General features: G+C 42.6%; 1 pseudogene; it reads left to right on the forward strand.

Moving 5' to 3' along the window:
* The first annotated feature begins 19252 nt into the window (after positions 1-19252).
* LOC472851 (cyclin-dependent kinase 5-like) lies at positions 19253-20182 on the forward strand (annotated as a pseudogene).
* The last annotated feature ends 3263 nt before the right edge of the window (positions 20183-23445 follow it).

A 23445-nucleotide genomic window follows, 5' to 3' on the forward strand; every position in this document is an offset into this window, starting at 1 on the left:
TTTATTTTAGAAGGACTGTAGGATGTTGTTAGAGGAAGAGCATTTTTTTTCTTTTCTTTCTTTTTTTTCTTTTTAAGGAAAAAATATGCAAATTGCTTTTTCTTGCTAAGCTTCTTCCATACAAACTGTAATACAAAATATCTTGCACCTAAACAATAGTTATATTTAAATTATAAATAATAACTAAGAGGAAAGAATAACTAAAGAGAGTAAGCAAGGGAACTGATGTGTTTGATTCTCTTACTTCCTTGTTCATCATCTCTCTGGGTATAAGGCAATCTTTTCTTTTCAACAAACAAGGGATGCGTGTTCACATACATGCAGTGCATATGTAGATGCATGTGAATGTTTATATGAGTGCTTTTTTCTTCTAGTCTTTGCTTGATTGGTTGGTTTGTCTGGGGTGGAAGTAAATTTTATTTTTGACAATGTAGTACATGCATAAAGCCTAGAAAGACTGTCAGTACTACAAGAACTCTGCTTCACAATTCTCTCTGAAGTTAGACTAGGGGCTCCAGGGGACATAGACTGGTTCCAGATGACAATTCTAGAATTCACAGAGCTAGCAAGGGAGATAGCTACCTTTTTTTAAAGTATTCTTGAGCAGAAAGGAGTTTTAAAGATCATCTTTTCCAACCCTGTGTATTTCCTCATTTTATAGATAAGGAAATAAAAAGTGACCAGAGAGGAAGAGTGACTTACTTAAGATCACACAACTATTATTTTTACAAGCCTTTCCTAAGCATCTACCATATGCAAGACAATATTCTATTGAGGTGGCTCCAAGAAAAATAAAGCACAGTCTCAGCCGGGCACCATGGTTCATGCCTGTAATCCCAGGACTTTGGGAGGCTGAGGCAGGTGGATCACCTGAGGTCAGGAGTTCGAAACCAGCCTGGCCAACATGGTGAAACCCCTACTCTACTAAAAATACAAAAACTTAGCTGGGCATGGTGGCAGGCACTTTCAATTTCAGCTACTCAGGAGGCTGAGGCAGGAGAATCGCTTGAACCTGGGAGGTGATGGTTGCAGTAAGCTGAGATTACGCCATTGCACTCCAGCCTGGGCAACAAGAGAGAAACTCTGTCAAAAAAAAAAAAAAAAAAAAAACACCTCTGTACTCAAAGAGTTGTTAGTCTAATAGAGCAGCATGTAAGTGTCCTATGACACAAGGCAGGATGAAATCAGAGCTAAAAAGAAGTGCTTAAGAACCCTGAAAGAACTGAAAATAATTTCTGATTGGGAAACTAGAAAGAGTTTCACAAAGAACTAGCTTCTGAGCTGGGTATTAAGGATAGAAGGATCCAGTTCATGTAGTTCTATACACGTAGCTCCTATACGTGTATATTTTTCATTGTCATCCGCTGTCTCAGGGTACCCCTCTTGGAAAACCACAGCAAAATACCAGCCCCAAAAAAGATTAGGGCACAAAAGGAAACTGAGAAGAAATACAAGTGGGAAAGGACAAGTAGAAAGCAGTCGCCTTGAGAATGAAAGGGAACATCCTTAGAAGAAAACACAGTGCACCTGCTTGTATATAGCATCAATTAAAATGCAAAAAGCAAATCAAAGAGTGAGTATTCCCTGATCATGCTACAAAGTTAAAACAAGTCAGTAGGATTATTCAACAGATGATTATTGGTACACTAACCTTCTTACATGTACAAAATATAGACTAGATCCATACTTCACTTGGAGCAAGGCAGGGGAGATTAGATAAGAGAAGAAAGAAAAGCAATTTTAAACCAGAGTCCCAAATGTGTAGAGGCTAGAATAAATGACACTGTGCAGACTGGAAATGCTAAGCCTCATCACAGGAAGCCAGGTCAGTGCAGAAACAGTAGTCTGAGAAATTAACCAACATGGATGTCATCACCCTAAGTGATTATTAAAGACATGGGGTGGTGAGATGACACAGCAAGAGAGTGCAGGGTGAGAGAGGAGCTTGAGCCAATATTCTGGAAAATTTCAACCTTTCAAGGACAGGGTGTAGCAACGAAGAGTCAGTGGTAACTTGAGTGATTACAATTTCATGGTGCAATGGGAGTGCAGGGCAGGACACAGTGGGTTGAGGTAGGTGCAAAACAAGGAATTATCCTTAAACCTGTACTCCAGCTACTTCCATAGAAGGCAGAAGCTACTCTACTGTCTTGCAAGCAAGAGTGCAGAATGATTAGATGCTGGGGCACATACTACACAGCAGGACAATGGAAGCTCCCTCCACCCAAAGGGGAAAATCTCTCAGACAGCTCTTGAAAAATGTTTCATCCCAAGCTATAGAACTTCACTGCAAGCTTCATTCCCCACTCCATTCCCAACCACACACCCAGAAATAAAACATTTGATTAGGAGACCAAATATCCCAGTTTACACCTGTTGTCCTAGCATAATAATTGATGGCTGGTGTCATCCCCTTCTACTCCCAAAAGTATCCCAGTTTGGAAAGTAGACTAGTGATTGCCAAGAGTTAGGAATGGTGGGGGAAGAGTGGGTAGATATGACCATAAAGGGCTAGGTAGCAAGAGGGAGATCATTGCCTAAGTGATGGAATAATTCTGTATCTAGATTACATAAATCTGCACATGTGATCGATGACATAAAACAATGCACACACATTGTTCCCATGTCAGTTTTCCGGTTTTGATGTTGTACCCTAGGTATGTCAAATGTAATCACTGGGGGAAACTGGGTGAATGGTACATGTATCCTCTTTGTACTATCTTTGCAACTCCTGTGCATCTATAATTATTTAAAGGGCTTATTTTAAAAAAAGAAAAAACAGCTCCAGCAGCATTCACTGAGTGTTGGATCAGGACTTTGCAGACCTAAGGAGATTTGTGCAGCCAGTATTTGCTTGGATCCGTACAGTTGCTAATAGAAACATAGATTGCTGTTGCTATAGACATGATGTTGGGGAAGACCCTGTTCTTTGAAGTTTGGAATTACAAGACAGAGAGGCCAAGAATTCTCTGTAACTCTTTTATTAGCTCTGATGCAAGAAAGAAACTGTTCCGGCATGAAGCAGCAGGGAGAGATGTAGCATGTGGAAATGGATCAGTGCATGCCTCAGAACCAGCTCAAAGACAGCAAAGGAGATCAGGAAGGAGAACAAAGACATCCCCTGTCTATCAGTTTCATCAATGTTCAGGAAAGGAGAGAATTAGAAGCAAACACCAAGCCCACATCATAGTACAGCTATAAACACATTTAGCTTATTCTATATGGTGACTCTTGTCATTCTCAATCACTCAGTTTATTTTCTCTTTAGTGTCGCAAGTTAAAATAATCTTATCAGGTATCTTTAATAACCACGGTTTTATTGAATGTTACGTATCTACACCATTCATGTGTCATTTCACTTCAATCCTCACATGAACTTACAAAGTGTATATCATTATCCTCATTTTTCATATGAGAAAACTGAGATCCCGACAGGTTAAGTAACTTACCCAATGTCACATGGACAATAAGGGGTAAGACCAGGATGCAAGCCCAAATCACTCCAATGCCAAACCTGTGTCATTCCACCATGCTATGCTGCCTCTTGTGGGATGAGATAGTCAAGAGTAGCCAAAGTGACAGGGTCACCTAAGCGGGGTGGAACCACCTGATGACTACAGTCACAGTCCCATTGGTAAGGTGGGCAGAGAATGGCATCTGAGTATTCCCTGTGTTCCATCCACCCCTGGTGTTGGAGGAGCAAGGAGTCTCTCAGTTTCTTCCACCTTTCCCTCTCTTCCTTGAAGGTCTGAGTGAGGAAGAGAGGAATCCTGCCATCCACACCTGGAGCCATGTGCTGAGCCCCTTTTTCAGAGAGCTCCTTCAGGTCCTATGGATCTAATGCACCCCCAACCACCCCACTCCCACCTGCACCAACTCGCCTGTGGATGCAGGAGCATTAGGCACTGTATTAGTCCATTTTCACACTGCTGATGCAGATATCCCCAAGACTGGGCAATTTACAAAAGAAAGAGGTTTAATTGGACTAACAGTTCCACGTGGCTTGGGAAGCCTCACAATTGTGGCTGAAGGCAAGGAGGAGCAAGTCACGTCTTACGTGGATGGCAGCAGGCAAAAAGAGAGAGCTTGTGCAGGGAGACTGCCATTTTTAAAACCATCAGGTCTCGTGAGACTCATTCACTGTCAGAGAACAACATGGGAAAGATCCACCCCCATGATTCAATCATCTCCCACTGGGTCCCTCCCACAACACGTGGGGATTATGGGAGCTACAACGAGATTTGGTTGGGGACACAGAGCCAAACCTTTTCAGGTGCCATAAGTTAAACTGAGACCCTCAAGGGATGGCCAATGTCCTCAGCAACTATTGAACACACAATAGAACAAGAGAAACCCAACTGCGAAGTCTCTTTCTCACATCCTTTAGGTGGATGGCATCTGCCTTGCATTAGAGAAGAGAATAAAGAACTTTCCTGGCCCGAGAACATCTCCAGCAAAGGATGCAGCTGGGAAAAGCCTGCTAAACCCACTCTCACAGCAAAATTTGAGGTCAATGGGCCAAGTTATTAGATCAGAAATTATGAAGCCAAGAAAGCGAGGAAAAGCAGCAGCGATGTGGCTGACATCTCCACTAAGAGGCTGGACAAATAGTGCCAAGAATTTTGTCCTCTGTTCACAGGACTCTGACAGGCAAGTGACATATCTTCGGATCAGATCAGCGGAGTGGCAAGGTGAAGTTAAGCAGGTCAGAGGGCCTCTCAGTCTCCCTTCTCAGACACAGTTACAGAAGAAAGAGAGGGACTATGAACAGTTAGCAGCCTCATAAGATGTGCATAGAAACTAGCAGCTGTGATTCATTCAAGTTTACACTGCAGGCCCTGAGATAAGTATTTGAAACATATTTATCTCACTGGATTGTCACAACAGCCATATAGGTCAGTATAATTATCATCTCCATTTTACAGGTGAGGAAACTGAGGCTGAGAGAGACCAAACAATTTGCCTAAGATTTCATTGATATAAGCAATGCAAGCACAATTTGAACCCAGGCAAACTAAATTCCTGAACCCATACTTAAAACTACACTTATTCTGTTTCCCACACAGTTAACGATGGGAAGGGATGGGGGTTGGCGTGGGCAGAACTAGACTCTAGGTCTGTCCAGCTGTAAAACTCTGGCCTACTCAAAACACTGTATACCCATGGTTTCTTGGAGTGACACAAACACACACACACACGTGTGCAAAATAGCATGCAGGCAGTGAGCATGTACCCCATCTCTGCCTCCAACATACTTCCATCTTGCTTTAATGTCTACCTTTTGTGTGTGTGTCTTTACAATGTCTTCTTTGAGGCTGCATGTCCAGGAATCAGAAAAACCCAGAGTTGGGGTCTCAGGGCTTCCTCCATGTGACTTTATATGAGAAGAATCGCTGGCTGTGGAATGTGAGACACACAGCCCATCTAAGCCACCAGGTAGTACCCCATGAATTCTGGGGCAGGGTCACCCCCAGAATGGGTAAGTGTTCACGGAGGGATCTAAGTCCAGCCAGACCTGGGACTTGCCCTGGCCTCCCCACCCCACCCCATGGCCACACACACGTCCTTTGCAGCTGTATGGTACTGGGAAAGTTACAGTCACAGTACTCAAGACCAAAAATTTGCCAGGTTTTCCAGTCAGATACCTAGCAAGTTTTGAAAAATCTGAACTCTGAACAAGTGAGGCAAAGCATCACTGAAATAAAAGCCGCAGGTATTATTTGTAAAAAATAAAACTCCTAGAAGAGCAGCCGTGGGGTAAGTAAAGTATGGATGACCCGAAGGGGAGAGGAATAGAGAAAGAAACTGATGGGAGAAGAGAAGCCCCAGGTGCATGAGCCACGCACTCCCAGAAGCAGAACTGGGGCACCCCGGGTATGACAACAACAACCTAAAGGAGAACCAGCCAGGAACACAAAACCTGCCCAAAGTGACACCTGGGAGCGGGACTTTATGGGGTTCCACCTTCCTAGCCTCACCTTAGGGCCCTGTGCAAAGGCTTCTTATACAGGCAGAGAGGTTGCTCATCTCAAACATTAGTCTCATGGGTGCAGTGTCACTGGGGCCAACTCCTGCACACCTCTTCAGCAGCCCAGGAGTCAGAGGCCACGTGGGTCACATTACAGGTGGGCAGTGGTGAGACATTCAAGGATCACACTCCTCCTTGTCGTAGAGCCCCAGAGGGGAGCTTTGGCCCAGGTTAAGGCCCCAGTGACTTCACCAGTGGATCTGAACTGGGTAGTATCAAGTTGTTAATAATAATAATAAACAAGACTCATTAAGAGCTTAGTATGTACCAGTTACTGCTCTAAACACTTGCATGTAATAACTCATTTAATCCACATACAAGGTGGAGATGATGTAATCATATTTATCATGTTGTGAATATTAAAAGAGATGACACACAGTGTGTGATTTTGCTTTTTGTGAAATTGATGATAAGGATGATCACGGTAGTGGTGCTAGTAATGGTGGTGGCAGTGGCGATGATGGCAGTAACGAAGGTGATAGTGATGGTAACGTGCATTATAGTGTAGTGAGTAAAGATATTGATTTGGAGTTACACCAAGACCTGGTTCAAATCCCAGCTCTACCACTTAGTCATTGTGTGACCTTAAGCAATTCAATTCTTTGAGTCTCAGTTTCCTTAACAGTAAGATAATAATATGTCTCTCATGGTATTGTTGGGAAGAGAAAATGCATGTCAATGCATGTCTTAGCACAGTACCTGGTACTTCATACGCTAGTGGCTACTGTGGAGAGAGGACAGTGGCAACAATGCCTGCAGCAACAATGGCAACGATGTCAGAGCTTCTCCACAGTGGAAGGGGAGTTCCTGATCACACTCTACACAGCCCTTCCAGCAGAGACAACCTGAGGAGCCTCCTCTCTGGGGGAATGTTTTTTTGTTTGTGTGTGTGTGTTTGTTTGTTTGTTTGTTTTGTTTGTTTTGAGACGGAGTTTCGCTCTTGTTGCCCAGGCTGGAGTGCAGCGGCACGATCTCAGCTCACTGCAACCTCTGCCTCCTGGGTTCAAGAGGTTCTCCTGTCTCAGCCTCCCGAGTAGCTGGGACTACAGGTGCCCGCCACCATGCCCGGCTAATTGGGAGAATGTTTTTCACAAGCCACGTTTAGTCCCAAGTACACAAGAAGGCCTTCCATGCCATTGCAGGCGCCACTCACTTAACCATTAACCAAGCTGGCCCTGGCCACACTGGGAAACCGACAAAGGTTATCTCTGGCATTATTGCATCACCTTCTCACCCCTTGCCCTGGCTTCCTGGGACCTTACACCAACCCCTAGTCTGCTGGGACTAGAGTCCCAGCCTTACCACATCTCCTTCTCCTTCCCAGAGCATTGCTTTTATCCTTCTGTGTCCAGTCAGCATTTGCCATTTGGGGTTCTATGGCCTTGAAGTTAATAATAATAATAGCTAACATATTAATATAATAGCTAATGTATATTGTGTGCTTACATTGATAGGTTTATGTAATCCTCACAAGCACTCTATAAGTTGAGTGAAGGTATTAGCCTCATTTTACAGGTGAAGATGCTGAGGCTCAGAAATGGTAAGTAACTTTTCTTCGTCACACAGCTTATAAATTGCAGAACTGATACCTGACTTGAGATGTGTTTGATTTTGGAGCCCAGGTTCATTCTACTATATGATGCTGCCTGCCTTAAGCAAAGGCTTAACCCACAGGACTGAGAGTATTGAACACATAGGATGAAGAAGAAGCTGTTGGGAGAATAATGCATTTGGCTGACTCTCAAATCCTTCTAGAAAGGAGCTCTCCACCACTCGCTTTTCTCTAGGCCCTGTCCAGGCATTGTCATTGTCCAACTCTCGTGGTTACTATGAATCTTAGAAATGGTGTGTCAGCTCCACGTTCTAAAACTTGCTTGCTCATAAAACAGATTTTAAAAAAAAATATTGCAGCACATGCTTAGTTCCAGTAGTTCCACTTCTAAGTTCCACTTCTAAGAGGCTTTTGTAGAAACTGAGCAAGAGATAACAGTAAAAAGGGAGCAAATTCAAGCACTGGGACCAAAGTTTCCTGCATTGGACATGGTCATGACAACTGATATTGGTAAGATTTAAGAGGCTGTTGTGATCTTGCCATCAGCTCTGCCATTCTACCATTCTGAGACTCTTTATGATAATAACAGCAAAGGATGATTTCAGACTCCAGGTAACAGACAAGCTGATGGTGTTGCAGATGCAATGTTGGCACTCTCCAGGCAAGCCCAGTGTTCGGTGTATAAATAGAAGGCCGCGGTCATCAGGAAGCATGCCGGGGCTGAGTTCATCCTCCCCTGACACCATCATGGCAGGCCCCAGGCGAGTGTTGGGTCCACATCTGCTCCCCACAACCAGCCTGAGTCAGGAGAACATGATAGGTGGTGAGCGGGAAGCCAGCAAGTTGACTGGAGAATATCACCTGGGAAAAAGGAAAAGCCATCAGGATGATTCAAAAATGGCAGGCAACCATCTACTGTGGGCCAGGTGTTGCTTTAAGCTCTTTATATGAATTGCTTCATTTAACTCTCATAATCAGCATGGCTACTATTATCTCCATTTTATAGATGAGGACAAAGGAGGGGGGTAGTAATTTGCCCAAGGCAGTACACTGAAGAGTCAGGCTTCCATTCCAGGAGGTGAATCAAGAGCTCCTAAACTCAACCACCGGGCTTTACTCTATCTGTGTTCTAGCCCTCAGGGAGAAGCGAAGACTGAGAGTCATTAAATAACAATGTTTAGGCCACTTTGTTATTTCCCCTCAAAACCTCCAGCCATAGAAATCTTTTGTCTACAAGACAGCACTTATTATGTAATAATGGATTCATTGTTTTCTTTAAGTCTTCTGTGGCTTTGATCCATGCCCATCAGCATGCACCGCCCCTCCCCGCTCCCCTTACCCCCCAACACAATGCATTTTCATCAAGGACAATTGGGATTTTCACTGGGCTCTTTAACAACCTGTGAGTAATTCTCAAAGCACCCAGATCACGCTTTGGGCTCCAGACTGAGAGTCACTGGCCTAGAAGCAGAGCTCAGGTACTATCCAGCTCTCCCTGACACACTACCAGGTCACCTTTTCCACTTAAAACCCAACCAAGTAGTGTGGGCATGATTATCTGCCTGAGAAATAGAAGTGAGACATAATGTCAACAACAACAGTTATAATTATCATTTATTAAGTGTTATGCCCCTGCAATTTAACTCTCCAAAAACCCCATGCGTTGAAAAAAGTTAGTAGGTATTATTATACCTGTCTTTCCCATAGGAAGCAGAGAGTCAAGGAGCTGAAAATATATGCCTCAAGATCCCCAGAGAAAAAGTAGCTGAGTAAGTATTCTCATTCAGGACTGCTTAACTCCAAAGCCCTGCTCCTAACAGTGAAGCCACAGAGATTCTCCTAAGGAGTAATAAGAATGTCCCAGAAGCAGCTCAGTTCAGTAGATATTTATTGATCATATACGACATGCCCCATACCATATTAAGCCTTAGAGATTAAATAAGACAGAAATGGTCCTTGACAAATAGAACTTAGAGTTCAGTGAAGACAACTATGGAATTTACTCATCCAACAAATATTTATTGAGCATCTACTATATGCCAGAGCCAGACACAATTCTAAATGTTAGAAGATGCGACAGGGAACAGAAAAGGCAGGGATGGTGCCTTCATAGGTTAGGACAATGGAATTGAGCATTTTTGACAGGTAGTGAATGAGTTGAAAAAAGAAACAAGAGCCCTACACTCAGCCCCAGCTGGGATGTGCTAACTGCCTTTCCAGCCCTCCGGGGAGCCATCTCCCAGCTGGAAATCTGGCCCGCCGAGGAGTAGTCACCCACCCTGGCAGCTCCTGAGTTCCATCCTGGGAGGGGATTGAGAGGGGCTCACTGGGGTATGGTGCTATGTTGCTAATCCCCAGTTGCGCTGGGTCCTCAGAAACTCTCCAATTAACACACGGGGCCATGAAGTTCTTCTCCTCACAAGTGCTCCCAAGGAGATGAATTTTAATTCACTTTCCTTTCAAGAGTAACTGTGTTGGCAAGCAACATTTTGTCACGGGAGGATGAGCAGAAGGTGTGTTAAAGGCAACAGGATGATGTTAAATGTTTGCTCCACAATGTTTAGGAATAAGGGAAGCTTTTTTTAAATTAAGTGCCTTAGAACTGGAGGGAGGGAGGAGGGGCATGGTTGGAAGTTTTCACATGAACCAACAACAGATGTTCTGTCTACAGTCCGGGGAGTGTGAACTACCACGGAGGCTACGTGGAGCGCGTGGCATCTGTGTTTGGAAAGCTTCATAACCACCTGCTGTGAGCGGGACATGCTTCCTCAGCATCTGAGTTAGGGTCAAGGGGTCAAGCTGAACTGATAAGCCCCAGTGAACATTTGTTTCAGGCTGGGCTTGAAACCTCAGAGAGCCCCATGACTAAGGGCTGGTCCTGTGTGTGCTGAGTCAGCTCAGCCATCCTCCTGCCAAGGGGCACACGTCCCACGGCAACATGAAGTTTCCTCTTTCGAGTGAGTCCATTTGGAGCAAAGTCTTCAGTAAATGGAGAAACAGGAGGTACTGCCACAGCCAACTCAAGCTGGTGCTCTGTAAATGGTGGAAGTGTAGAAACCCCGAGCTGGTTCATCCTTGTCTTTCCTGAGTTTGAGGTGGAGAAACGGAAGCCCAGGAAGTTGAAATGGATTGCTTGAGGACACACAGCAGGCCACATCTGCTGAAGCCTTCTTGGGGCCCTTTTCACATGTCCTACTCAAAGTTTCAAACTTTCATGAAACTTTCCAAGCTCAAATGACAAGCTTGGACACCCTGTGTCAATGCTGATTGACATGTTTCCTTGATTTCTCTAAAAGGGATGTGAATTATGACCCTTTAAAGATCCAGATTACGCCAAAAGCAAGCCTTCCAGCCAGGATGTCCCTGAAGTGCCCAGTTCCCTCCCTAAGAGCAAATGAACATCCTTTATAAGGCACTGCTATAGCATAATCACCATCAGACAGGCTCAAAGTGCTTATGGTAATCCTAGAAAAATGGCTTTAAAATCCCATTGTTTAGAGGTTCTGCCTGCAAGATACAACTAAAAACCCTGAGTATTATATGCAAAACAAATGTTAAAAGACTCAAGCGTGGAGAGAAGGAAGTGTAGGACCTGAGGAACAACGACCAACCAGGCAGTGATTTCCCCGGGTTTTCTCTTGCCTGATACACCCTGGACTTGGAGTTGAAGCCAACTACCTGCAAACACTAACAGGCACAGACAAAAAAAAGTCCCAGCAAAACTCAACCAAAACCCACTCTCTCCAGCCAAAGGACCAAGAAAGGGGCAGCCTAGCAAAACAAAAAACTTTTAGATAATAATCACTCCTCTCCAGCCAATCACCACAAAAAAACACTGTGGTCCTGCCCCCACCCATGCCAACAAAGGCAGACTAAGGAACTGAGACTTCCATCCTTGCGGGGCTGTACTAAGGATAGTATCAGAAAAGGCGAAGAAAAGATCAGGAATTTTATCACCATTCATCTCAGTGGAGACCATGTGGAGAGCCTGGACTTTCAGCTTCATCCTGCAGTAATGAGGTGTCCCTCCTCTTCCCCCTAAAGTGGTAGAGAGGTGAGAGTTTCAGCATAATCCATCAGTAACAAGGTCATCCCCATCATGGTGTCACTGGAACATCTACCCCTGCGCAGAAGTAACAGGTACCTACAGAGGCCAAGTGGAGAACCTGGACTTCCATCATCACCTGGCAGTAACAAGGCAGAGTCCCTCTTCTTTCTTCTGCCAGAGTGATGTCAGAGAAAGCCAGTTAAAACAGAAGGTTTCAATAAGATCAGAGTATCATAACCTAATCTTAAAATTCCCATGTTTCAAAAATCACTTGTCATACCAAGTACCAGGAAGATGTCAAATTGAATGAAAAAACAATCACTAGATGCCAACACAGAGACGATGAAATTATGTTAGAATTCCTTGGCAATGATTTTAAAACACCCACGATAAAAATGCTTCATAGAGCAAATATGAGCTTGTTGCAAACAAATAAAAAATAGAAAGCCTCAGGAAAGAAATAAAAAGTCTCCACAAAGATCTATAAAGAATATAAAGGGGAACCCAGTGGAAATTTTAGACCTGAAGATAAAACCTCAGTGGCTGGACTCAACAGTACAATGAAAGAGCAGAGGAAAGAATCAGTGAATTTAAACACAGAACAATCTGAACAAGAGGAAAAATAGACTGAAAAAAATTATAATAATAAAAAAAAATTCAGGGACCTGCCGGACCACAGCAAAAGATCTAACATTGGTGTCATTGGGGTTCTAGAAAGAAATGAGAAAGAGAACAGGGATGAAAGATTACCCAAAGAAATAATGGCTGAAAACATCCCAAGTTTGTGAAGAGACATAAAACTAGCGATTCAAAATGCTGAGTGAACCCCAAATAAGATCATTGTGTATGCACCAAGCAACAGAACTGCAAAACCTGTGAAGTAAAAATTAATAGAATGAAAAGGAGAACTAGATAAATCCACAATTACAGTTGGAGACTTCAACACTGTCCTCTCAATGATTAATAAAAACAATTAGACAAAAATCAAGGATATAGAACTCAAAACACTATCAACCAATAAAATCTAATAGACATAGCTGGAACACTCTTCTCAAATAACAGCAGAACACACATTTATTTGAGTGTCCATGGAATATATACCAGGATAAACCATATACTAGGCTACGAAAAAAACTTTAACAAAGTTAAAAGAATGGAAATCATAAATAGCGTATTTTCCAACCTCAGTGAAGTCAAACTAGAAATCAATTATGGTAAGATAATGGAATAATCTCTAAATGCTTAAAAACTAAGCAACACACTTCTAGATAATCCATGGGTCAAACAGAAGGTTTCAAAGGAAATTTTTAAAATTACATTGAATTGAATAAAAATTAAAATCAAACATGAAAATTTGTGAGTCACAGCTAAAGCAGTGCTGAGAGAAATTTATAGCATTAAATGCATACATTAGAAAAGAAAGAAAGAAAAGTCTCAAATTAATAACCTAAGCTTCCCTCATGAGAACCTGGAAAAAGAAAAGAAAAATAAATTCGAAGCAAGAAGAAATCAAATACTAATTGATATGGTTTGGTTATGTCCCCTCCCCAATTTCATCTTAAATTGTAGCTCTCATAATTCCCACATGTTGTGAGAGGGACCTGGTGGGAGATAATTGAATCATGGGGGCGGTTTCCTTCATATCGCTCTCAGGATAGGAATAAATCTCACAAGATCTGATGGTTTTATAAGGGGAAATCCCTTTCACTTGGTTCTCATTCTCTCTTGCCCACAACCATGTAAGAAGACCCTTTGCTCTTTCTTCATCTTCCGCCATGACTATGAGGCCTTCCTAGCTACGTGGATCCATGAGTCCATTAAGCCTTTTTTTCTTTGTAAATTACCCAGACTCAGGTATGTCTTTATCAGCAGCATGACAATGAACTAATACACTAATATAAAACCAGAAACCAATATAATAAAATTGAAAAGAGAAAACCAACAAAGAAAAATTCAATGAAATAAGGAGCTAGTTCTTTAGAAAGAACTATACACTGAAGAGGTTCTGCACAGCAAAATAAACTATCAACCAAGTAAACAGACAACCTACAGAATAGGAGAAAATGTTTGCAAATTATACATCTGACAAAGGTCTAATATCCAGCATCTATAAGGAGCTCAAACAAATTTACATGAAAAAAACAAACAACCCGAACAAAAAGTGGGCAAAGGACATAAACAGACACTTCTCAAAAAAAGACATACATGCAACCAACAAACATGAAAACAAAAAGCTGATCATTAGAGAAATGCAAATCACTAATCATTAGAGAAATGCAAATCAAAACCACAATGAGATACAATCTCGCACAAGTCAGAATGGCCATCACTAAAAAGTCAAAAAATAACAGGTGCTGGCAAGGTTGCAGAGAATAAGGAACACTTATACACTGTTGGTGGGAGTGTAAATTAGTTCAGCCATTGTAGAAAAGAGTGTGGCAATTCCTCAAAGACCTAAAACCAGAAATACCATTCAACCCAGCAATACCATTACTGGATATATACCCAAAGGAATATAAATGTCCCTATCATAAAGACATATGCACACATATGTTCATTGCAGCACTATTCACAATAGCAAAGACATGGAATCAACCTGAATGCCCATCAATGGTAGACTGGATAAAGAAAATATGGTACATATACACCAGGGAATACTATGCAGCCATAAAAACAGATGAGATCATGTCTTTTTCAGGAATGTGGATGGAGCTGGAGGCCATCATCCTTAGCAAACTAACACAGGAACAGAAAACCAAATACTACATGTTCTAACTTATAAGTGAGAGCTAAATGATGAGAACACATGGACACATAGAGGGGAACATACACTGGGGCCTACCAAAAGGTGGAGGGCCGGAGGAGGGAGAGGATCAGGAAAAATAACTAATGGGTACTAGGTGTAATATCTGGGTGACGAAATAATCTGTACAACAATCCATGACAAAAGTTTACCTACATAACAAACCTGCACATGTACCCCTGACCTAAAATAAAAGTTAAAAAAAAGAAAGAAAGAGCTATACAACTGTAAAACCTCTCACAAGACTGACAAAGGAAAAAGAGAGAAGATACAAATTACCAATATCAGGAATGAAACAGAGGATGTCATTACAGATCCTGAAAACATCAAAGGGATAATAAAGTAATAGTATGAATAACTCTACACACATAAATTTAATAACTTAGACAAAATGGTCCAGTTCATCTAAAAACACAAACCACCACAGCTCACTCAATATGAAACAGATAATTTGAATAGCCCTATAATATTAAGAAAATTGAATCAATAATTTTTAAACTCCAAAAACAGAAATCTACAGGCCCAGATTGTCTCACGAAAGAATCTACCAAATGTTTGAAGAAGGATTAACTAAATTCTGTACAATGACTCCCTGAAAAGTAGAAGTGGGGACACTTCTCAATTTGTTTTATGAAGCTAGTATTACCATCATCTCGAACCCAAGGACAACACAAAAAAGAAAACTGCAGACCAATATCCCTTATGAATATGGACATAATATTAGACATAGTTATAGAAATCCTTAATAAAATATTAGCAGATAGAATTAATCAATATATGAAAAGTGTATGGTGTATACATGATCAAGGGGGTTTTATTCCACCGATGCTTGATATTTGAGAATCAATGTACAATCTTGACATAGTAAACATAACCCACCACAGTAACAGGCTAAAAGAAGGTAATCATATGATTAAATCAATAAACATAGACACAGCATTTGACAAAATTCAACAGCCGTTCATAGTTAAAAAAAAAAAAACTCTCAGGAAATAAGAATAGTGGAGGATTTCCTCATCTTGATCAGTAGGATTTGCAAAAATCCTATAACGAATATTATGCTTAATAATGAAAGACTGAAAGCTTTCCCTCTATGATTGGGAGCAAGGAAAGTGTCCGCTCTCACCACTCTTATTCAACATAGTGCTAGAAGTCGTAGCTAGTGCAAGAAGGCAATAAGTGGTATATATTAATATATTGAAAAGAAAGAAATAATACTGTTCCTGCAGAAGACATGATTGTCTATAGTAAAAAACCCCAAGGAATCTACCAAAAAAAATCCTAAAACTAATAAATGAGTTCAATAAAGTTGCAGGATACAATATAAACATAGAATCAATTATATTTTTATATATTAATACTAGCAATGAGCAAATGGATACCAAAATAAAAAATACAAATACTATTTACAATCACTCAAAACTAATACTTAGGTATAAAAATAGCAAAGCATGTAAGGACTTGTATGCTAGAAACTACACAATGCTAATGAAAAAAGTCAAAGAATATGTAAATAATGTAGAGACATATTGTATTCATGGATTAGAAGACTTAACCTAGTAAAAGTGTCAGTTGTCCCCAAATTGACATAGAGGTTAAATGCAGCTCGTATCTTAATCCCAGCAAGGATTGTTATAGACCTAGACTATATTATTCTAAAATGTATAGAGACAGACCAAAAAATAGACTATCTAAAATAATCTTGAAAAAGAAGAATAAAGTGGGAGCAATAAGTTACAAGACTTATTCAGTTTCAAGACTTATATAGAGCTATGGTAATCCAAACTGTATGGTACTGGTATAGGGATACACACATAGAATAATGGAACAGAACAGAGAATTCAGAAATAGACCCACACCTGTATCCCTAACTGATTTTTGACAAAAGTACAAAATCAATTCAATGAAGAAAAGAGTTTTCTCAATAAATGTCTGGAGCAATTGGACATCCATAGGTGAAAAAGGAACATCAACATAAATCATACAAAAATTAACTCAAAATGGATCACAGACTTAAATGTAAAACATAAAAACTATAACACTTTCAGAATGAAACATAAGAGAAAATCTTGGCCAGACTCGGGGGCTCATAACTGTAATTCCAGCACTTTGGGAGGCTGAGGTGGGTGGATCATGTGAGGCCAAGAGTCGAAGACTAGCCTGGCCAACATGGTGAAACCCCATCTCTACTAAAAATACAAAAAGTAGCTGGACATTGTGATGCATGCCTGTAGTCCCAGCTACTCAGGAGGCTGAGGCACGAGGTTGCAGTGAGCTAAAATTGTGCCGCTGCACTCCAGCCTGGGGAACAGAGCAAGACTCTGTCTCAAAAAAAAAAAAAAACCTAAAAAAAGAGTGTATAAAAAATAAGAAAACCTTTAGGATCTACGGTTTAGGATCTAGGGCTAGGCAAAGAGTTTTTTGACATGATACCAAAAGTATGATATGTAAAAGGAAAATATTCAAAATCAGACTTCACCAAAATTAAAAATCTTGCTCTGTGAAAGGGCATGTCAATAGTATGAAAAAGCAAGCTACAGAGTAGAGAAAATATTTGCAATCACTTGTTCAAGAAAGGACTAGTATCTAGAATAAATAAAGACTTCTCAAAACTCAACAGCATAAAAACAAATAATTCAATTAGATAATGGGCAGGAGACATTATTTTTCACTTTCAGAGAGACACAGATGGCAAATAAACACATGAAAAATGTTCAACATCGTTAGCCATTAGGGAAATGCAAATTAAAACCACAATGAGATATCACTACATACCTATGAGAAAGGCCAAAATAAAAAATAATTACAACAAAATGCAGGCAAGCTGGGTGACTCATACATTACTGGTGGAAAAGTAAAATGATACAACCACTCTGGAAAACAGTTTGGCAGTCGCTTGCAGAATTAAACATGCCCTTACCATGTGACCCAACAATCATGCTCCTAGGCATTTATCCCAGATAAATGAAACCATAAGTTCATACAAAAACCCATACACAAATGTTTATCACATCTTTATTTGTAATAAACCCCAAATGGAAATAATTCAGATGTCCTTCAACACATAAATGGTCAAACAAACTGTAATACACCCAAAACAGAGAACACTGCTAGGAATAAAAAGGAACAAATTATTGAAATTCGCAACAACCTGGATTTATCTCCAGAGAATAATCGGATTGAAAAAAACCCAGTCCTAAAAGGTCACATACTATATAATTCCCATTTATATAAAATTAGTTTAACCATTGTGGAAGTCAGTGTGGCAATTCCTCAAGGATCTAGAACCAGAAATACCATTCGACCCAGCAATCCCATTACTGGGTATATACCCAAAGGATTATAAATCATTCTACTATAAAGACACATGCACATGTATGTTTGTTGCAGCGCTGTTCACAATAGCAAAGACTTGGAACCAACCCAAATGCCCATCAATGATAGACTGGATAAAGAAAATGTGGCACATACACACCATGGAATACTATGCAGCCATAAAAAAGGATGAGTTCATGTCCTTTGCAGGGACATGGATGAAGCTGGAAACCATCATTCTCAGCAAACTAATACAGGAACAGAAAACCAAACACGGCATGTTGTCACCCATAAGTGGGAGTGGAACAATGAGAACACATGGACACAGGGAGGGGAACATCACATACCAGGGCCTGTCGGGGTGGGGAGGTAGGGGAGGGAGAGCATTAGGATAAATACTTAATGCAAATGACGAGTAGATGGGTGCAGCAAACCATCATGGCACACGTATACCTATGTAATAAACCTGCACATTCTGCACATATATCCCAGAACTTACAGTAAATTAAAAAAAAAAAGATGTCTGAAATGACAAAATTATAGGAATGGTGAACAGATTAATGGTTGCCAGTAGTTTTGAAGGGAACAGGGATGAAGAAGTAGGTGTGGCTATAAAAGGGCAACAAGAGGTATGCTCTGCTTGTGAATATGTCATTATCTCAAAATAAAAATCTTAATTAAAAACCTAACTACAGGCCCAGCTCAGTGGCTCACGCCTGTAATTCCAGCACTTTTGGAGCCCAAGGTGGGTGGCTCATGAGGTCAAGAGATGGAGACCATCCTGGCCAACATGGTGAAACTCCATCTCTACTAAAAATACAAAAACTAGCTGGGTGTGGTGGCGGGCGCCTGTAGTCCCAGCTACTCAGGAGGCTGAGGCAGAAGAATTGCTTGAACCCGGGAGGCGGACATTGCAGCGAGCCAAGATCACACCACTGCACTCCATCCTGGTGACAGAGCAAGACTCCATCTCAAAAAAATAAAAAAATAAAAACTACAAAAAACTCAAATTTCGAAGAAGCAAAACAAAATTTTTTTAAAGAATGCGTCAAAAACCAATGAAATCTAAATAAAGCCTGTACTAGTCTTCACCAATGTCAACTTCCTCATTTTGAAAACTGTACTGTGGCTATATAAGATGTTATCGTTTAGGAAAACTGGGTGAAGGGTACATACGATCTCTATGTACTATTTTTGCAGCTTCTTATGAGTCAAACTATTTCAAAATGAAAAGTTGTCACTTAAAAAAAAACACATTTAAAATTAGCTGAGCATGGTGGTGTACAGCTGTAGTCCCAGCTACCCAGGAGGCTGAGGCAGGAGGATTGCTTGAGCCCAGGAGTTTGAAGCTGCAGGGAGCTATGATCATGCCACTGCACTCCAGCCAGGACAACACAGTGAGACCCCGTCTTTAAAGAAAAGAACAAATGAAATAAAAATTTAAAAACATTTAGTATTCTTGAGTCTTAAAACCGAGAGCCCACAGGGGCCCCTGCGGCCACCGCAATGCAGAAATAAAAGAAACTGGAGAAGATTGGGGAAGGCACCTATGGGACAGTGTTCAAGGCCAAAAACTGGGAGACTCATGAGATTGTGGCTCTGAAATGGGTGAGGCTGGATGACAATGATGAGGGTGTGCCGAGTTCTGCCCTCCGGGAGATCTGCCTACTCAAGGAGCTGAAGCACAAGAACATCGTCAGGCTTCATGACGTCCTGCACAGCGACAAGAAGCTGACTTTGGTTTTCAAATTCTGTCACCAGCACCTGAAAAAGTATTTTGACAGTTGCAATGGTGACCTCGATCCTGAGATTGTAAAGTCATTTCTCTTCCAGCTGCTAAAAGGCCTCGGATTCTGTCACAGCCGCAATGTGCTACGCAGGGACCTGAAGCCCCAGAACCTGCTAATAAACAGGAATGGGGAGCTGAAATTGGCTGACTTTGGCCTGTCTCGAGCCTTTGGGATCCCCATCTGCTGTTACTGAGCTGGAGTGGTCACACTGTGGTACCACCCACCAGATGTCTTCTTTGGGGCCAAGCTGTACTCCACGTCCATTGACTTGTGGTCAGCTGGCTGCATCTTTGCGGAGCTGGCCAATGCTGGATGGCCTCTTTTTCCAGGCAATGATGTCGATGACCAGTTGAAGAGGATCTTCTGGCTGCTAGGGATGCTCACCAAGGAGCAGTGGCCCTCCATGACCAAGCTGCCAGACTATAAGCTGTACCCATTGTACCCGGCCACAACATCCCTGGTGAACATCGTGCCCAAACTCAATGCCACAGGGAGGGATCTGCTGCAGAATCTTCTGAAGTGTAACCCCTGCCAATGTATCTCAGCAGAAGAGGCCCTGCAGCACCCCTACTTTTCCGACTTCTGTCCGCCCTGGGCCCTGGGACCCCCAGCCACCAGGCTGGGGCCTGGCCCATTTAAGCCTTAGAAGGGGTGGGACAGTGGGGGTGCCCAGTGTGCTGAGCTCCAGCTGTGCTGGGCCCAGCCAGGATGGGATGCCTGAGCCCAAGTTTCTCACTTCCTTTGTGGACTTTAATTTCTTTTTTTTTTTTTGAGATGGAGTCTTGCTCTGTTGCCCAGGCTGGAGTGCAGTGGTGCAATCTGGGCTCACTGCAAGCTCCGACTCCTGGGTTCATGCCATTCTCCTGCCTTAGCCTCCAGAGTAGCTGGGACTACAGGCATCACACTCGGCTAATTTTTTGTATTTTTAGTAGAGACAGGGTTTCACCATATTAGCCAGGATGGTCTCAATCTCCTGACCTCGTGATCCACCCACCTCAGCCTCCCAAAGTGCTGGGATTACAGGCGTGAGCCACTGTGCCCAGGCAACTTTATTTAATTTCATAAATTGGCTCCTTTCCCACACACACACACACACACACACACACACACGGAATTTAATATTCTTATTTTGTTACCTTTGATCAATTCTTAAAAGACCACAGGCAAATCCTTGTCCCAGTGCCTAGGTTTCCATGTGGCCACTGTGTAGATACACCCACTGCCCTGGGAAGCACACTTTCTGCTAAGTGCACATCAGTTGTCAATCAAAATCCTCAACTCACATGTGCAAGGCTTACCACTTTCTTTACTTTCTATGACGCAACTTCATTTGTATGTTAAGGTCCTATTCAGCCAATGTCGTGAAAATGATGGCAGACAGTTCAACTCCTATCCCTTGCTCATTTCCCCAGGGAGATGGTTCAGGTTCCAGGACACAGACAGAGCCTGATATCAACATGGGGGTGGGCGGTAGGGAGAGAGAGGGGGCAAGCACCCTCCTATGCTCAGAGTGTCATCTGTGCACCCTGCAATCTTGAGGATCCATCACCCCATCATTCCTCATCCACACCATTTGGATTAATGTCCTATGCCTGCTGTGAGAGATTACCACAAACGTCATGGTGGAAAATGACACAAATGTATGCTCTTATAGTTCCAGAGGTCAGAGGTCTAAAATGGGTCTCATGGGATGAAAACCAAGGTGTCCACAGGGCTGCTTCCTTTCAGGAAGCTCCAGAGGACAGTCCATTGTCTTGCCTTTTCCTCTTTCTAGAGGCTGCGTACTTTAACAGGGTGTGGTGGCGTGCGCCTGTGGTCCCAGCTACTCGGGAGGCTGAGATGGGAGGAACACTTGAGCCTAGGAGATGGAGGTTACAGCAAGCTGAGATCATACCACTTCACTCCAGCCTGGGAGACAGAGTGAGACCCTGTCTCAAAAAAAAAAAGTTTAAAGGCTGCCTACATTCCTCACTTGTGGCTGCATCACAGTGACCTCTTGCTTTCATGGTCATGTCTTTTTCTCTAACTCTGACCTTTTGCCTCCCTCTTATAAAGAGCCTGGTGTTCATGCTAGAACCACCGGATAATCCAGGATAATCTTCCATCTCAAGATCCTTAACTTAATTATATCTGTGAAATCCCTTTGCCGTGTAAGAGGACAGATGCACAGGTTCCAGGGACTAGGACGTGGACCTCTTTGGGGCCATTATTCTGTTTTTTTTTTGTTTTTTTGTTTTTTTGAGACGGAATCTTGCTCTGTCACCCAGGCTGGAGTGCAATGGCATGATTTCAGCTCACTGCAACCTTTGCCTCCTGGGTGCAAGCGATTCTCCTGCCTCAGCCTCCGGAGTAGCTGCGATTACAGGCATGTGCCACCACGCCTGGCTAATTTTTGTATTTTTAGGACAACTGATGTGCACCTAGGCAACCTAGGCACTGGCCACCATGTTGGCCAGGCTGGTCTCAAACTCCTGACCTCATGATCCGCCCACCTTGACCTCCCAAAGTGCTGGGATTACAGGTGTGAGCCACTGCACCCAGCCTGGGGCCATTATTCTACGGACTACACAACCCTGGGCACTTGGGCTCATACCACGCTCATCCCCCACACTGGTTACTCTTGCTGCATCACACACCACCCCTTAGGAGTGTGAGACAACCATTTTATTATGCACACTATTTTGTGGCTCAGGAATTCAGACAGGACACAATGGGAATGGCTTGTCTCTGCTCCAATGATGTCTAGGGCAACAGCTGGTAAGACCAGATCCCTGGGAGTGACTCAACAGCTGGAGGCTGGAATCATCTGGAGGGTTCATCGCTCCCTTGTCTGGTGGGGGATGCCAGCTGTTGGCTAGGACCTCAGATGGGGCTGCTGACTCGAGGCCTCTCCTAATGTGCTGAGGTCAACTTACAGCACAGCAGCCTCTAGGGAAATGGACTTCTTACACAGCGGTTCAAGTTTCCAAAACTTAAGTGTCCCAGCAGGCGCAGCAGAAGCTGCATTGCCTTTCGCAACCCAGCCTCAAAAATCACATAGAATCATTCATTTCTGCTGCACCCTATTGTTCAAAGCACTCACAAACCCAACCAGATTCAAGGACAGGGGAAATAGACCCTATGTCCTGATGGAAGGTGGTAAAGTCACTTTATGGAACAGCCAAGGAGAGGGAAGGCAGGGTTTTCTCTACCTGCCTCACTAAGCAACCACTTTTTCTCTGGTGTCTCTCTACCCACCCCCAGAACTCTACCTGGAAATGGCTCAGGTCTTCTGATCTGATCCCACAGTCTTTGGGGGTGGATGTTGCCACATCCTTGGGGTTCATCCAGAGAGAAGGAATCTGCACCACCCTCATTACTTTCCCTCCGACTCTCGCTCTTCTCCATTCCAGGTGTGGGAGAGGCAGCAGTGAGGCTTCTCTTTTTTCTGTTCTCTCTAAAATTTACTGTCCATGTCCTAAGTTCTTTCCATCCCCCTAGGGATCCACATTTTTAAAACTAGAAAGCCAGGAGTTTGCTCAAAAATGCCATTTTTACCTCATTCCTTCTCTGAGGGGAAAAGCATCAAAAATTCTTATCTCTACTTGGATGAGGTGAAGAAGAAGTTCAAGGGGTACAAGGATGTGGATGGAGGTGATACCATCACTAAACATTTCCAAAAATGTTGTCTTGCCACAGGTACAATTCCCACAACAGCTTGTGTCTTCTGTTGAGGTCTCCAAGGGACTCTCCTCTGAATAAATAATACCCATTTTCCCAATCCAGTATGCAAATAAAATAAGGAGTACATATGGGGCCCAATAAATCATCTATCTTCATCACCGTTAGTAGCCACGCTGAAGGAGGGGGTCATAGGTCTGTACTATGGACTAAATGTTTGGGTCCCCTCAAAATACATATGTTGAGGCC

Source organism: Pan troglodytes, chromosome 7, assembly GCF_028858775.2.
Source record: "Pan troglodytes isolate AG18354 chromosome 7, NHGRI_mPanTro3-v2.0_pri, whole genome shotgun sequence".
Classification (NCBI taxonomy): Eukaryota; Metazoa; Chordata; class Mammalia; order Primates; family Hominidae; genus Pan; species Pan troglodytes.